Genomic DNA, 18,706 nt, shown 5'->3' with positions numbered 1-18,706 from the left:
TTCTTTATTCTGTACGTTTAGTTCTTTAATTATTATGTGGCAAGGGGACTTTTTTTTGGGTCATATCTGTTTGGTGTTTTATAGGCTTCTTTACAGGCATTTCCTTCTTTAAGTTGGGAAAGTTTTCTTCTATGATCTTGTTAAATATATTTTCTGTGCCTTTGAGTTTGTATTCTTCTACTTCTTCTATCCCTATTATTCGTAGGTTTGGTCTTTTCATGGTGTCCCAAATTTCTTGGACATTTTGGGACATGATTTTGTTGGCTTTTTTGTTTTCTTTGACTGATGAATCTGTTTCTTCTACTGTATCTTCAACACCAGAGATCCTCTCTTTTATCTCTTGCATTCTGTTGGTTATACTTGCATCTGAATTTCCTGTTTGTTTACTCAGATTTTCTTTTTCCAGCATTACCTCTGCTTGTGTCTTCTTCATTTTTTCTATTTCCCTTTTCAGGTCTTGGACTATTTCCCTCATCTGTTTCATTGCTTTTTCATGATTTTCTTTTAGAGACTTACTGTTTTTTTCTGCTTTATTTCTCCTTTCCTCTAGTTCTTTATAGCATTCTTCCCATTTTTTGTTTGTCTGTTCCTCCACTTTATTTTTGATTTCTTCTATAGAAGGCTCTAGCCTCTTCATGATGTTATTTATAAGGTTGTTTTCTTCTGCTTCTTCCATTCTGTGATGTTCAGATGTAGCTGTTGGAGGAGGGCTAGGTTCTGGTGATGCTGTATTGCTCTTTATTTTGTTGTATGTACTTATGCCTTTACACCTGCCAATCTCCTTGTGTTTTCTTTCTTGGTCTTATCAGTACACTTGGTCCAGACAGAGCTGACAAATTTAGGGAGCCTCTCTCTGGTCCAGATGGAAGCTCTGGGCTGGATGGGAGCTCTAGTCCAGATGGGAGTGCTGGCCAGATGGGAGCTGGGGTCTGGTCTCTGAGTCTCAGGAAGTTGTTGGGATCTCTGTATCTTGTCCAGATGGGAGCTCCAGGGAGAGATGGGAGCTGGTGTCTTAGTCTCAGGAAGTGGCTGGGGTCTTGGGCAGATGGGTGTGGGGCACGGGTGTGGAGGTTGCAGGGTCTGCCTGCAGTCTTTGAAAAGGGGAACCTTCCTGCAGGGCCTGCCAAATGGCCAGAAACTGGGGCCAAGTTAGGCAGGTCTTCCAGGGATGGCTGTTGCCCAGGGGTAGGACCTAGAGGAAGGGTCTCTCTGACTATAACCCCAGGCACTCACCTCTGGTCCAGAAGGGAGTTCCAGGGCAGAATGGAAGCTGGGGGCTGGTTTCTAAGTCTCTAGAAGTGTCTGGGGTCTGTGGCAGATGGATGTGTGGGCAGGACGTGGAGGTTGTTGGATCCACCAGAGGGTCTTGGAGAGGGGGAACCTTCCCAATGAGGTTGGGGGGTCCTGCCCTATGGCCAGAACCTGGAGCCAAGTTGGGCAGGTCTTCCCTGGAATGGCTGGCGCCCAGGGCTGCGACTTATGTGCAGGCCTCTCTGCTTATTTTCTTATTTGATATTTTATTTAATTCATGATTTTTATCAAAAACTTATCATGGAAAATTTTCATTCATATTATCTCTATAATATGTAAATCACACACTGATATAACATAAACTCAGGGATGTCACATCGTCTTTGCTTTCCTTCTCAATATTCCTATGAATTTCATCAAGATTTAAGCTGTATCATGGTTTCATAGATTATACACAATGATAAAAATTCTTCTGTATTTTCTGACAGTCCCCATAGAAAGTACATGAGTATTGTTAACAAGGTCCACAATAACAAATTTTCTCTATGTACTCTGATTCATTCAGTCTCCATTGGACCACAGGAATGTATACTGATATTATTCATCTTGGGATTCTTATAAATAGTAGAACACTGAATATATTTTGAGAAGTGTCATTCTCTACCATATTCCATAATCTTCTTCCTTGTGATTGCTTCCTCTTCAAGTACATTCCACATGAACAAAAGTGAATGACACATTGGATACATTGTGGTAGCCCTGCTATATGTGGGTAAGTCTGAGAAATTGGGATAAATATATTTTGAAACCTTACTTAATTCTGAGAGGGTAAAAATAAATAATCATCAGTGAAAGATAATGAATAGATTATATTTGTTGAGCACATTCTGGTGGACATGAGTCCCATATAGACTTTAATAGAATCATATCAGATATCATTTTGAAAACAAAAAAATCTGATGAACAAATCAATTAAGCTATCAGTTATGCACCTACACAATGCCTCTTAGATTCCTGTTTATTAACTTTCATTAGCTTTCCTGAGCATTGATCATAGTACATGGCAAATAGGAGTTGTAGGTGGAGTCTTGATCTCCCCACCACCTGCTCCCAAATAACCAATTCTGTTACTTAATATAAATGATAAATGCTCAGCCATTACTTCAGGTTTGTTAGTAGATTATTCTTACACTTAAATTAATCCATATCTCTTATTTTTGATTTGCCACATGGCTTGGTACCTCTTCTTAATATGGCATGCCCATCTTGCTTCTCCGCATCTCTTTGTGACACTCCTGACTCCACCCTTCTTTATCCCAGCATCTTTAGTTTGATCATTCCACTTCTATTTTCTGGCTGGTAACTGGTCAATCAGTATTTTATTAAGCATATTCAATTTACAAAGCTTTACAGTGTACAAGAGGATTATCCCACAAATTTTCCCATTTTGTATAATTACAAAAGTTTTAACTTTAACTTAGTATAATTATATACAACAAAACAGTTATTAAGTAGGAATTACATTTACATTATCCAGCCTATTTGTATTTGAAAAAATAAAATACTCCATTATATATCCTATTGTGGTCAGTCCAGAGTTTTGTGCCTAAATCACTTTATATCCTAACTTGTATTACCAACTTACAATTATCCTTTTATGTCTTTAAAGCTTATACACTTTATAATTCTTTTGTAAATTTCTTTTCAGAATTTGGTAGCAAGGAGAAGTATAACTATAACTATCTAATCTTCAACTCCATCAGAGACCTGAGGACGATATAATATTTCCTGAGTAAACAAGAAGTACAGAGCAAAAACTTCCAAAACTAAGAAATGACAGAAACAACCACCTGAATGTATAGGCATCCAAGGTTCCTCTACACTGTTGAGACATCCATTTTTGGCCTGTAGGCTTAAATATCTCACAGACTTACTATGAAGCAGAAAATTTGAAGAACTGTCATGCCTTTTTCTTGGCAAATATTGGCAGTCTCTTTCCTTTTTGTCTGGCTTGTCCAATGTGGACAGCATACTGTCAGCAGTTAAGGACAGGGAAGCTGCTTGCCCAGTGACTAACTTTCACCACAAGGAAACTAAACTCTACAGGGAGTTTCTGTGATGCCCATCATCTATTCTGAAGTATATTGGTACTTCTAGGAGCATACATGTCTCATTTTCATAAAAAACATTTATGTTATTAAGACATCTTAAAAGCCATATTTGTAGAGCTCAGAACTGTTTGTTGACCACCTCTCTATCTAAAATATATCTCTATATTATTTTGAAAACACACTTAATGTGACTATGAGTTTTACTATTATAGATGACTATTAATCTCTATTTTTATTATAAATTACATTTTTAAATGAGCTGTGAGCTGCATAAACATAATACTGCAAACAAGAGTAGAATATATATAAAGTATAACAGAAATAACTTTAAATTTCTATCAATAAACCAAATCTATACTAATATAAAACATTTATGAATGATAGTTGTTCTTTTTGTGTACTCAAATGTGATTTAATTGATTAGCTTAGAAAATACTGTTTGTGCAGCTAAACAATTGCTGTTTCACATAGCTGAGGTTGAACCCCATAGTGTACCTGCCCAGTATACAATACTAGATACATCTTCAGTCTAGCAAAATGCTGAAGGCTGGGAGAATTCCCAGAGAGTCAATAGTTTTCAATCCTTTTTGTTTTTTCATTTTTCTTTATTAAAAATTTTTCTACTAACTCCACATATCAGCCATAGATTCCTTGTCCTCCCTCTACCCACCTGCCAGCCCTCCATCCCAAGCCACCCCGCATTGCCACATCCCACAAATTGAGGTCTTTCATGGGGAGTCAGCAGAGTCTGGCACACTGAGCCTCTGCAGGACAAAGCTTCTCCCCAATGCACCAAAGCTGTGCAAGGCATCACACCATAGGCACCAAATTCCCAGAAGCCTGCCCATAGACCAGGGACAGATCTCAACCCCCCTGCTTGGGTACCCCCCAAATATTTCAAGCCAAACAACAATCTTCCATATCCAGAGGGCCTAGTTAGTACAATGGAGGCACAACAGCCACCAGTCCATGGTTCATGGGCTTCCACTAGTGTGGCCGGTCATCTCCGCACATCCCCTCAACCCGCAGAATCTCTTCTCTCTCTCATCAATTGGATTCCCAGAGCTCAGCCTGGTGCATGGCTGTGGATCTCTGCATCTGTCTCCATCAGGCACTAGACAAAGGCTCTATGATGACAACAGAATAGCCCAGTCCAGACACCCACTGGACCACTGCGAGTAGACCAAAGTGGGGTCATCCTTGTGGATTCCTAAGAGCTTCCCAAGCACCCAGGCTCTTCCTATTCCCATAATGTCCTCAACTATCATGGTATCTTCCTCCTTGCCCTCCAACTCTGTTCCTGTTCCAGCTTGACCCTCCCATGTTCCTATGTTCTCCTTCCCCACTCCTCTCCCTCTGCTACCCCCCACACACCTAGTCTTCTCGTGTAGATCTTACCTACTTCTCATTCAATGGGCCATTCATGTGTCCTTCCAAATGTCTTTCCCTGCTAGCTAGCCTCTCTGGAGCTGTGGGTTGCAGTATGACCATCCCTTCCCTCATATCTAGTATCCACTTATGAGTGAGTACATACTATATTTGTCCTTCTGAGTCTGGGTTACCTCACACAGGATGGTATTTTCTAGTTCCATCCATTTGCCTGCAAATTTCATAATCTCATTTTTTTTTTACTTCTGAGTAGTATTCCTTTGTGTATATGTGCTACATTTTCTTTATCCACTCTTCAGTTGAGGGGTATCTAGGTTGTTTCCAGGTTCTGGCTATTGCAAATAATGCTGATATGAACATGGTTGAGCATGTGTCCTTGTGGTAAGATTGAGCATTCCTTGGGTATATGCCCAAGAGTGGTATCCCTGGGTGTTGTTAGAGTTTTCCTGCCTGGCCCACAATCAGGAAAAATCTCTCACCTGCCAGGCCCATAGATGATCAGACCCAACCAAGTAAACACATAGAAACTTACATTGCTTACAAACTGTATGGCCATGGCAGGCTTCTTGTTATCTACTTCTTCTGTCTTACATTAACCCATTTCTATTAATCTATAAATTGCCATGTGACTCGTGGCTTACCCATGCCTTACATCGTCCTTGTCATGGTGGCTGGCAGCTGGCAGCTTCTCCATCCAGTCTTCTACTTCCCACAATTCTCCTCCTCTTTGTCCCACCTACCCTATTCTTCCTGCCTGGCTACTGGCTAATCAGCATTTTATTTATTTTAACCAATTAGATCAACACATTTGACATACAGAACATCCCACAGCACTTCCCCTTTTCTTTTTTTCAAAAAGCAAGGTTTTAACTTTTATATAGTAAAATTTTAGATAAAAAACAATTATCAAGCAAGAATTACAGTTACAATATTAAAGAAGATATCTTATCTATCTTATATATGTGAGTCTAAGGTTTTATAACTAACTTATCTTTTATCATAACTGAGAAAATTATAACTATCTAGTCTTCAACCACATCAAAGACATCAGAAGGATATAATATTACCTGAGAACTGGGAGAAAGATGCAAGCAACTTTTGGGAGTCTTGTAGGGTAGACAGAGACAGCTGGTAGTCTGAACAGTCACCTAATGTTCCTTTGTAAAGTTGGGGCATCTGTCTTCAGCCCACAGGGCTAGAGTCTTTCAGTCACTTCTCTCAGTGTCCTGTAGAATGTCTGGCAGTTTCCTCTGTGAAGCATGAACCTGAAGGACCATTTTGTCAAGCAAAGTTTTGTGACCATCTTTCTATGGGTCCTGCATGTCCAGTTGATCAAGCAGTCCAGGCAAGAACAGTTTCTTGCCCAAATGGTTATTTTTGCCAAGGTGAAGATAAGATATGAAGTGTCTTCAATGCCCATCCTCCTCTCTGAAGTAAATTGGTGTTGCCAGGAACAGACATGTCTCACTGTCTAGAAAGTCTAAATTTTAAAAATATTTTAAATGCCATATTCTGTAGGTCTTTGAAGTATTTGAAGATTACCTATCTATCTGAAATATCTCTATGTATACCTAGAAGACTTAACTAATATGGCTATGAGCATGATTATCATAGATGATTAATTATTAATCTATTTTTAATTATCGATTACAATTTTAAATGAGCTATACAAACGTAATACCTTAAACAAGAGTAGAAATATATACACAGTATAACAAAATTAACTTTAAGTTTGTATCAATAGACTTAAAATCTATACCAATGTAAAACATTTTAAACAAGTTGTTGCTCTTTAGAAGTAAGTTTCTTAATCTACCCTTTCATCCGATTATATCTATACCATATCCCCTTTTCTTCTTTAGAAAGAGATCGCATTTATAATCAACCTGATTTAAATAAAATTATTGGTTTTTCTCTGTCCCACACCAGAGGGCTCTTCTGATTTGGGACACAAGAGTCTCTTAACCTTTTCTTTTAGCAATATGTCTGGATTTAGAGAAGGAGTGAGCCAATTCCATCTCCAAAGCCAGCTTGATAATTTTGGGAATGTGGGCGTAGTTTCTCTTACTACTTCCTGCTGGAGGGGGCGCTGTATCTTGTGGAGACACAAAGAAAATTTTAGGATTATAGAGTAGTCCGTGAGGGTAAACCTCTGAGCCAGTTGCCTTGAAACCATTGTGGATGTTGGATCTTCTGGGCCATGGTGTCACTGGAGACCTTTCAGGGGGTCTTGGCTGATCAAACCTGATGTATCTTAATCTGGAACAAATCCACAGCCTCTGGCTTTCTGTGGAAACAAAAGCAGAGACTCTTTTCCAAAGCAACATATCCTTATATCCAAATTTTGAAATCAAAGTACCTTTAAAATTTACGTATTTAACTCAACAGCTTTTATGATCAAATCTTTTTCTGCACTTAAAAATCCCAAAGACAACACAAACCAGATTCTCTGTGTAATATCCATCTTTGTAAGACTGAAACACCAATGTGGCTGCTGGCTCCGCCCACCTCAGCTTCCCAAAATGGCGGTGGTACAGTTTACCACCAGCTCTGGGTCTGGAGCCATGTGTACCATCAACTGTCAGAAGCAGTTCTATCAAAGCAGTGCATAGCCCAGAAACCTTTTTTTTTTTTTTTTTTTTAATTAGCAAAAGCTAAATCCACCACGCAGCAGAGTAAACTGCCACTTGTAGATTCCTCATTCCCGCCACACTGCAGGTCAGACACACAGCCAGGAACCCGCCATAGTAGTTAAAACTGGCAGGCTGCCTCTAACTTGAGAGAGACAACTAGGAAGCTGTTTTTAGCTCTGTTTTAGAATCGTTTTTTGTCAGGTTTTAGGTGGAAACTTGCCCTACATTAGGCGCCATTGGTTGTTAGAGTTTTCCTGCCTGGCCCACAGTCAGGACAAATCTCTCTCACCCGCCCGTCCCATATACACTCAGACCCAACCAAGTAAACACACAGAAACTTATATTGCTTACAAACTGTATGGCCATGGCAGGCTTCTTGTTATCTACTTCTTCTGTCTTACATTAAACCATTTCTATTAATCTATAAATTGCCATGTGGCTCGTGGCTTACCGGTGCCTTACATCTTCCTTGGCATGGCAGCTGGCAGCTGGCAGCTTCTCCATCCAGTCTTGTACTTCCCAGAATTCTCCTCCTCCTAGTCCTGCCTACCCTATCCCTCCTGCCTGGTTACTGACCTATCAGCACTTTATTTATTTTACACAATCAGAGCAACACATTTGACATACAGAACATCCCACAGCAGGTGGGTCTTGAGGAAGACTTATTCCCAATTTTCTGAGAAACTGCCATACTGATTTCCAGAGTGGCTGTACAAGTTTTCATTCCCACCAATAGTGGAGGAGTGTTTCCCATTGCTCTGCATCCTCTCCAACATAAGCTACCTTCAGTGATTTTGATCTTAGCCATTCTGACAGGTGTAAGATTGCATCTCAGAGTTGTTTTATAGGCACTTCTCCTGATGACTTAAGATGTTGAGCAATTCCTTAAATGTCTTTCAGCCATTTAAGATTTTTCTGTTGAGAATTCTCTGTTAAACTCTGTAGCCTATTTTTAATTGGATTTTTCAGTATTTTAAAGTCTAGCTTTTTGAGTTCTTTATACATTTTGGAGATCAGCCCTCTATCAGAGTGGGGCTGGTGAAGATCTCTTCCCATTGTGTAGGCTGTCATTTCATCTTATTGATGGTGTCCTTACTCTACATAAGCTTCTCAGTTTCAGGAGGTCCTATTTATCAATTGATGCTCTCAGTGTCTGTGCTACTGGTGTTATATTTAGGAAGTGGTCTCCTGGGCTGATGAGTTCCAAACTACTTCCTACTTTCTCTTCTATCAAGTTCAGTGTAACTGGATTTATGTTGAGGTCTTTGATCCACCTGGACTTGAGTTTTGTGCATGGTGATATGTAGACAGCTGCATGTAGCCGCACCTTAAAGATGGTGCTGGCTTCCACCCTCTGCCTTCCCGACGGCAAGTACTCTTTGTGGTAAACAGCTCCTTATTTGGCTATGGCTGGATTTGTGTGCCGCTTGCATATGTGTGGACCTATGGATAGTGCCCACGTGGCTGTCTGGGGTTGGTAGCCCAGACCTACTTAAGGGCTGGGAGAGGCTTGCCCGGGGAGAGACATCACTACTAACAAGGTCCTGAATAAACTGCTTAAAGAAGAGCTCCGGTGTTGCATCATCCTTGCTGGTCGAGGTGGTCGCAACAAGTGGTGGCCCGTACGGGGGAACTACCACGACTCTCCGTGGGGCTCAGAACTTTCTGCAGTCAGGGGGTATACCGGTAAGTCCTCAGGTAAATTGGGGATCCACGACAAAAGTGGGTTTTTTGCTCTCACCTGTAGATAAAGGGGGAGCGGGACAGTAGAGCCACGACCATAGTGGACAGGTAATCAGAAAAACAAAATAAGCAAGTGAAACTGGAAGGCTGGGGCTGTTCGGTAAAGGCTCTGAGAAACCTCTCAAATTGAGGAAGAAAGGATATACTAAGATGGGCGCTTCCTCCTCGCACCCAATTTTTCTGGCTCTTAATGAGCTGCTTCTCTCTAAGAAATTGAAGATAAGGAAAAGCACCCTAGAAAGATTTCTGGAAGAGTGTGATGTTGTTGCTCCTTGGTTTGCAATTTCAGGAAGTCTTACAGTGTCTTCCTGGGAGAAATTGGGAAGAGACCTAGACTTCGCTGCAGAGCAAGGCACACTTAAGCATGGAGTTAGACCAGTCTGGAAACTAATAAGAGGATGTTTAGAAGATCAGAGATGCAGTGAGGTGGTTGAGAATGGCCAAACTGCTCTGGAAATACTGCAGGAAGAAAGATCAGAAAAGGCAACCTCAGAGAAAGCAGTACCTGAAAAGGCAACCTCAGAGAAAGCAGTACCTAAAAAGACAGGGCAAATAAAGGATAAAGAAACAAAAGGTGAGAAAAATATACAAAATTATATCCTAGCCTTTCTGAGTTGGAAGACTCGTGTGCTTCCAATCTCTCCGATTCTGTCTTGGATGATGAGGATGTTGAATCTGTTTGTGAGTCATTGCAACGAGTGAAGGTTAGAAAGAAAAGAAAAGAGAGAAGAGGATCCAAACAGTTAAAAAAGGGCCATGAGAGTGTGGTCCCTTCTGCTCCCCCTTCGTATCCTGGAGCTATGGGGGCAGAGGGCGGAGTGTCTTTTAATCCTAGAGTATGGAGAGAAGTTAGAACAGAAATGCAAGTTGCATTCCCAGTATTTCAGAATCCTCAGAATCAAAGATATCATGAACCTCTAGATTTCAAGATTATTAAATCATTAGCAGAGTCTGTCCAGACATATGGTATTACAGCTTCCTTTATAGTAGCTCAGTTGGAAGCTCTGCATAGACATGCTATGACTCCATCAGACTGGATGAACCTTGCACGAGCCTGTTTAAGTTCTGGTCAGTATTTAGACTGGAAAGCCTTTCTGATAGAGTTCGCTAGTGAACAGGCTGCAGCTAACAGGGCTGCTGGTAGAGGCCAAGCTGCTTGGGATATGGATATGTTGCTTGGGCAAGGTAGATTTGCAAATCAGCAGAATGGGTATCCTATCCAGGTTTTATGAGCAAATTAACAACATTGCTACCAGAGCTTGGAAGGCATTGCCCAATAGAGGAGAAGTTAGTGGTAATCTCATTAAAATTGTCCAAGGACCCATGGAACCCTTCTCAGACTTCATAGCTCGCCTAGTGGATGCAGCTGGAAAGATATTTGGTGATCCTGATACAGCCATGCCATTAATTAAGCAGTGGGTTTATGAGCAGTGCACTAAGGAATGTAGAGCTGCCATTACACCTTACAAAACTAAAGGATTGGAGGTTTCGATGAAAGTGTGCAGGGAATTAGGGGGACCACTAACCAATGCTGGGCTGGCTGCTGCAGTTTTACAAATTAGTCAAAAGAGGGCAGGAGGCACTGGGACTTGCTTCCGATGTGGTAAAATGGGGCATATGAGATGCAGCTGCCCCCAAGGAGGAAGTAATCAAGGGGGAAGTAACCAGAGACCAGAGAGCGACCAACGCCCTGTCCCGGGACTGTGTCCTAAGTGTAAGAAAGGAAAACATTGGGCGAGTGAATGCAGGTCAATCAAGGACATTAATGGACATCCTCTGAGGAATAATACTCCTCCAAAAAATGGACAGCGGGGCCCCCAGCCTCAGGGCCCTCAAATATATGGGGCAATGGAGGATCAGAAACAGGAAGGGAATCAAGAGCAGTGGCCAACCCTCAGACATCCCAAATACCGTGGCGAGCCACTGCAGGTTCAGCAGGATTGGACCTCCGTGCCACCACCAGACTCATATTAACCCCACAAATGGGGGTGCAAGTAGTGGAGTCTGATTTTCAAGGCCCCCTTTACCCTGGGACAGTGGGATTGTTAATAGGGAAATCATCTACTACATTAAGGGGATTGCGAATCCATCCTGGGATAATTGACTCAGATTATACAGGTATAGTTAAAATCATGGTTGAATCACCAAAAGGAATCACTGCCATTTCCCCGAGAGACAGAATTGCACAACTTATCCTGTTACCCTAGCTTACATGATTCTCACCCAGCCTGTGACAAAGAAAGAGGAAGTAACGGATTCGGCTCCTCAGGCACAGATTTAGCATTTTTATCTTTAGACTTAGATCAGAGACCCACATTACAGTTAACCATTAATGGCACCAAGATAATGGGACTTTTGGATACTGGGGCAGATCGCAGTATCATAGCTAGCAAAGATTGGCCTCGAGGTTGGCCTATACAGGCTTCCTCACAAACATTGCAGGGATTGGGTTATGCCAGTGCTCCTAATATTAGTGCAAATTTGTTGAATTGGCAAGATTCAGAAGGTCACTCTGGCATTATGCAACCCTATGTTCTTGAACTTCCAGTGTCCCTTTGGGGGAGGGATCTTATGAAATCCATGGACTTTCAATTGAGTAACGAATATTCCACAGAATCTAAAAATACCATAAAAAATATGGGGTGTCATCCTAATTTTGGCTTGGGAAAATTTTTACAAGGCAGAAAGGAGCCGATACAAGCAGTACCTAGGAAACCCAAACAAGGATTGGGTTTTTCCTAGGGGCCGCTGAGGAGGGAATTCCCATATCCTGGATAACGGAGGAGCCAGTGTGGGTTCCTCAGTGGCCACTCTCCTCTGAGAAATTACATGCTGCATATCAATTAGTGAAAGAGCAATTGGAGGAAGGGCACATTAAACCCTCCCTTTCTCCCTGAAATACACCCATATTTGTCATCAAGAAAAAATCAGAAAAATGGAGATTGATACATGATCTTAGAGCTATAAATGAGCAAATGAGAATTATGGGACCCGTACAACATGGTCTTCCATTGCTGTCAGCCTTGCCTGAAAATTGGCCTATTATTGTGGTAGATATTAAGGACTGCTTCTTTTCCATTCTGCTGAATAGCAAAGACAGTGAGAGATTTGCTTTCACTTTACTGTCCATTAATCATGAGGAACCTGATAAAAGATATCAATGGGTTGTATTGCCACAAGGCATGGCCAATAGTCCTACTATATGTCAACTGTTTGTAGCAACTGCTTTAGAACCCTTGAGAGCACGTTTTCCTGGCTTGAGATGCCTCCATTATATGGATGACATACTGTTAGCAGCTAAAGAGGAGAACATTCTTCAAACAGTATATAGCTCACTTGTAGAACTGCTAAAGCAAAAGGGACTCTGCATCGCCCCTGAGAAGGTGCAACAGAGCAAAGTTGTCAATTATCTTGGCTCTAAAATAACTAATTATCATATCATGTCACAAAAGGTAGAATTAAGGAAGGATCATCTTTACACATTGAATGATTTTCAGAAATTATTAGGAGATATAAATTGGATAAGAGAAAGTTTAGGAATGTCCAATTATGAATTTAAAACCATTATATGATATTCTAATTGGAGATGCAGCCTTGGATTCACCAAGACAACTAACCAATGAAGCCCAAGAAGCCTTAACAAAATTAGAGGATAGGTTACAAAGGGCTTTTCTTCAAAGAGTGCAAAATAATGATGATATTACCCTGTGCATTCTGCCTACCCAGTTACAACCTACAGGGATTTTATGGCAAAAAGGACCCTTATTATGGATTTATGCTAAAATCTCACCTGCAAAATCAATTGAGTATTATCCTACTGCTGTAGCATTACTTGCACAGCAGCGTATTCAGCAGTGTTTACATGTTTACAATATTTTGGAACGTCACCATAAACGCTAGTTGTTCCTTATGATTCTACTCAAGTCAAGATATTATGTGCTGCCATAGATGATTGGGCAATACTGCGTTGTACCTATCCAGGACACATAGATTGCCATTATCCTAAACATCCACTATTAACTTTCCTTTAAAGAACATCCTGTAGTTTTCCCTAAGGTAACTGCTTCCCAGCCCATTCCAGGAGCCAGTGTTATATTTACAGATGGGTCTAAGACAGGCTGTGGTGCTTATATGGTGGATTCTACTGAACCAGTAAAGCATCAATTCTTGCCAGGTGCACCCCAACAGGTGGAGCTTTCAATAGTTCTTGAAGTTTTTAAGGCTTGTCCGTTTGCATTTAATTTAATGTCAGATTCTAGTTATTGTTAATGCCTTGAAAAGCCTTGAATGTGCAGGGCCCATCAAATCTTCTAGCCCTGTTAGCTCATTGTTTGGCCAATTACAGAAACTGATCTGGCAATGTAAGAATCCCTTTTTTGTGCAACACATCCGCGCACATACCAGTCTGCCAGGTCCATTGGCTAAAGGCAATGATATAGTGGACCAGTATACTAGACAGGAATGGATGTTTGTGGCTTCTGCCATACAACGAGCACATGCTTTCCACAAAGAATTTCATGTTAATGCAAGGACATTACAACAAAAGTTTTCTATCTCACGTGCAGATGCACAAAAGGTGGTACTAGATTGTCCCCAATGTGTCATTTTTCATCATCCTTCTAGATTAGGAGTTAACCCTCGCGGTCTGCTCCCCATAAAAATATGGCAAATGGATGTTACACACATCTCTGAATTTGGACGTGTCAAATACGTACATGTATCTGTTGATACCTGCTCTGGAATCATTCACGCCACCCCAATGGCAGGAGAGAAAGCCTCTCATGTTATTGCTCATTGCTTAGAAGCTTGGGCAGCATGGGGTAAGCCTCAACAGTTAAAAACAGACAATGGTCCTGCATATACTGGACAGAAGTTCGCTTCCTTCTGTCAACAGATGAATGTGCAACTTGTACATGGCCTACCATATAATCCACAAGGTCAAGGCATTGTGGAGCGTGCTCATCGCTCCTTGAAGGAATTGCTTCAAAAACAAAAAGGGGGAATAGGCTATGGCCGTACCCCTAAGGACAGACTCTCTCTTGCATTATTTACCCTGAATTTTTTGAATTTGGATGCTTCCAATTGTTCTGCTGTGGACAGGCATCATTGTCAGCACAGTCCTTCTAAAGGAATGGTGAAATGGAAAGATGCCTTGACAGGTGTTTGGCATGGACCCGATCCCGTGCTGACATGGACACGAGGTTCTGTTTGTGTTTTCCCACAGGATCAGCAAGACCCAGTGTGGGTTCCTGAGCGCCTCGTGAGAAGAGTCCATTGCCAAGAAGAACATGTCTGTTCGCGCTAATGATGATTCGGCTGGGAAAGACTGACCTAGGATGGGGGATACTGTCAGTGTTCCCGGGACCAATGCCAGTCTGTCATGATGCAATATTATTCCCACGGCTATTCAGTAGTAATAAAAGTATGGATGTTCCATACCTCCCTATGGACCCAGAGGAAGCTCCTATAGGAGAAAATAGGTCTTTTGATTTAAACGGAACTCTTTGTTTCCAAATTGGCAGAAACAGATCAAATGTTTCCCCATGTGTTTTGATATATAACCAGATGGCTGGATGGTTTGATTTGCCTGGACCAGGCCCTTGTTTTTCAGCCAATGCCTCTTGGGTGTCTGGATGGTGGCCTGCTAAAGTGTTGGGAAATGATACACCTAGTCAACCAAAATGGGCCCCCTTTTGTTGGGGTCAAGATGGAGGGAACGTCTGGCCCTGGACAGGTTGTCAGTCTCGTACTGTGATCTGGGCCAATCAAGGGAAGAGTTTCACTTTTTCTCCTGGAATAAGCACAGACTTTAATCAGACTTTTGCAGGTAGTAATTATAGTGAGCAAAATCCCTCTCAGTTGTATATTTCTAATCCTTTTGATAATTGGCTATTGTGTGGCATTAATGGAAGTATGAAGGGTTATGTGTGACTAGTGTCCAATATAATAATTTTACCCATGCTGCAGATTTATCTAAAAGGTTGTCTAGTTATCTTTTAGGCAATTGGACCGGAGAGTTTGATAACCTGATGGACCAGCTGAGGGTGGCTATTGTCACAGTGAATTCGACCCGAATGGATACCGGACTGGTGGAGGGATTATCTTCCTGGATTGCTACAGCCATGGATCACCTGAAGGAGTGGGTGGGAATAGGAGCCCTAGTAGGCTTACTGGTGCTCACCTCCCTAGTATGCTTGTGGTGCATTTGTCACATTAGGATCTCACAGCATCACCATGCGGCCATGATTATCCAAGCCTTTATGGCCATTGAAGCAGGACAGTCCCCCCAAGCCTGGCTGGCTACTTTAAAAGATATTTAGGCACAGGATGCGAGGCCTGTGCACTGCACTTGAGGCTAAGATACGCTGACCTCAAGAAGAGCAAGTCTGATTGCATGTGGGTTGGTACCCTAACTCCCACCTCTGTGAAAAGGGTATCGGACGGGTCTAGTGTTCTCTGGGTGGACGACGCCTGGACAAACATTAGTACATGTTCCATTTTAGCAGAGATCAGACCTCTACTCTTGCCTGTTGCTCTGCAAAACAAAAAGGGGGAACTGTAGAGAGCTGCGTGTAGCCGCACCTTAAAGATGGCGCTGGCTTCCACCCTCTGCCTTCCTGACAGCAAGTACTCTTTGTGGTAAACAGCTCCTTATTTGGCTATGGCTGGATTTGTGTGCCGCTTGCATATGCGTGGACCTATGGATAGTGCCCACATGGCTGTCTGGGGTTGGTAGCCCAGACCTACTTAAGGGCTGGGATAGGCTTGCCCGGGGAGAGACATCACTACTAACAAGGTCCTGAATAAACTGCTTAAAGAAGAGCTCCGGTGTTGCGTCATCCTTGCTGGTCAAGGTGGTCACAACAGTGATAGATATGGATCTATCTTCAGTCTTCTGTATGATGACATCCAGTTATGCCCACATTTTGTTGAAGATGCTTCCTTTTTTACATGGTACTGTTTGGCCTCTTTGTCAAAAATCATATGTTTTTAGGAGTGTGAATTAATGTCAGGGTCTTCAATTCAATTCCCTTGGTCCATATGCCAGGGTTTTTTTTGTTTGTTTGTTTTTGTTTATTTGTTTTGTTTTGTTTTGCCAGTACCAAGCTGTTTTTATTACTATTATCTCTAGATTAGAGCTTGAGGTCAGGGATCATGATACCTCCACAGTTGTTTTATTGTACAGGATTCTTTTGGACATCCTGGGTTTTTTTGTTTTTCTATATGAAGTTGAGTATTATTCTTTCCAGGTCTGTGTAGAATTGTGTTGGGATTTTCATGGGGATTGCCTTGAATCTCAAGATTGCTTTTGGCAAGATTGCCATTTTTACCATATTGATTCTACCTATTCACGAGCATGTGAGATCTTTCCATTTTCTGATATCTTCTTCACCACTTTCTTTCTTCAGAGACTTAAAGTTCTTATCATGCAGATCTTTCACTTGCTTAGTTAGAGTTACCCCAAAGTATCTTATATTACTTGTGGCTATTATAAAGGGTGACATTTCTCTGATTTCCTTCTCAGCCCATTTATCATTTGTATATAGGAGGGCTACTGATTTTTTGAGTTAGTCTTGTATCCTGCCACCTTACTGAAGGAGTTATCAGCTGTAGCAGTTCTTTGGTAGAATGTTTGGTGTCACTTATGTATACTATCATATTGTGTGCAAATAGTGAAAGTTTGACTTCTTCCCTTCCAATTTGTGTCCCCTTGATCTCCTTTGGCAAAGACGGAGATTATTGACAACAAGAAGAGATAATCAGACATTCACTGGAAGCCTAAGTGGAAATAATTTTGTGGGAAAAAATAAATAAGCTAGAAGTGAAAATGAATGAAAGGAAGAAAAAGAACATAGCAGATTTATTTGTGTGTATAAAAATTTCAGGAAGAAACACTCATTATACATATAAATACATCACTAGAGTATGCTGACTAAAAAGTTAATGAAAAAAAGTAAGAGAAAAAGGAAGGGGGAAGTTTGGCTATGAGTAAATTATAGTAGTTTTCCAATTCAGAAGAAGGTCATTGGAATGACTAATAGTAGAGTGGTGCTGCTAATTCAATTTATGGCAATTCTATAAGGGAACACTTTTCTCTATTGTTTGAAAATAAAGAACTAGATTTAGTGAAGGATGACTCAGTGGGATGAATAAATACAAATTCAAGTATACTGCAAGCAAATATGTAATTTTACAATGACATTTTTGTTGCATGATTTCTAATTGGTCTTTTGATAAAAAAAAAAAAAAACCCAGAACAAGATATTGGGGTAAATACTAAAAGATCAGAGACACAAAGGAATAAGCCATGGCCATATCTCACCTGCCAACTCCGAAATCCTCTGTTTGAAAGCCTCTGAGTCCTCACCCAAAAAACCTCTCTAGCCAAAAGGCATCTAGCCAAAAAATTTAGTTTCTGCATCCTCATGTTTATATACCTTTCTCTACCCAGCCATATCACTTTTGATCTCATCCTCCCTAGTGCTAGGATTAAAGGCTTGTGTGCCTCCCAATTACTGGTAGCAAGGCATGAGATCTCAAGTGCTGGGACTAAAGGCATGTGAATCCTGCATACTGGGATTAAAGGTGTGTGCCACCATTGCCTGGCTCTGTTTCTCTCCTAGACTGAAACAATCTCATGTAAACCAGTGTGGTTTTGAACTCACTGATATCCAGATGTATCTCTGCCTCCCTAGTGCTAGGATTAAAAGTGTATGCCTACATTGCCTGGCATCTATGTTTAATCTAGTGGCTTGTTCAGTTCTCTGATCTTCAGGCAAATTTTATTAGGGTACAATAAAATCTCACCACACATTTTTTGATATATTATCTGCAATAAATTTGTTTTTGACCAGCTAATACCAGGACTGTCTACTCTAAAACTTTTGAAGATATGAATGCACTCACTTCCTATAGATTCTGTAACAAATATAATGTTCTTTTGTCATAGGAACTTAGCATGCCATCAATAAGCTTAATTTTATTCTCCTTTTAGGTGTGGCTTCCACTTATATTTGGATCTATAGCTTCATCTGTTTTTCTCATTTTCATACCAGTGATTCAGTCACCTAATATAGAGCATGTCTATCAGGTTGTCTTTCTTTTCTGTGGATTTCTGCATTACTGGCTTCAAGCTCACCTTACTCCTGTTGGTTTTGACACAATCACTTGTTACTGGCAATTGCTTTTCAATGTCTCACCATCTGAAGACCAAGATAAATTAATTCCTTCTTAAAATCCTGACTGAAGTAAAATATATTTGAAACTAAGCATAACCTAATTTTATTACAATTTCACTTTTAGATGTATATGTTATTAAACACAATCCTTGCTTATATCATGTCCACCCCAAAATTGTTACACAATTTCAATTTCACCTCCTAAACACCTTTATTCTGTGAATAATGAGTAAAAATAAGATTAAAGTTTCTAAATACACAATAACTAAAAGAATATGGAAATTTTATTTATCACTAAGAGATATATAAGTGTCCACAGCATTTAGTGTGTTGGCACGTGTACTTTGCACACACACAATAAATCATAGCATTTATAAGTAGATTTGCCTTTAGTCATAAT

The 18,706-nt window shown here is 40.9% G+C and overlaps 1 pseudogene; it reads left to right on the top strand.

Annotated features, from left to right (window-relative positions):
• LOC118577493 overlaps positions 1–18,374 on the top strand; it is a 31,712-nt pseudogene extending 13,338 nt beyond the window's left edge.
• Positions 18,375–18,706: the final 332 nt, after the last annotated feature.

This window comes from Onychomys torridus, chromosome 2 (assembly GCF_903995425.1).
Source record: "Onychomys torridus chromosome 2, mOncTor1.1, whole genome shotgun sequence".
Taxonomy (NCBI): Eukaryota; Metazoa; Chordata; class Mammalia; order Rodentia; family Cricetidae; genus Onychomys; species Onychomys torridus.
Note: the sequence above shows the minus strand (reverse complement) of the source record. Positions and strands in the feature narration are given on the sequence as shown.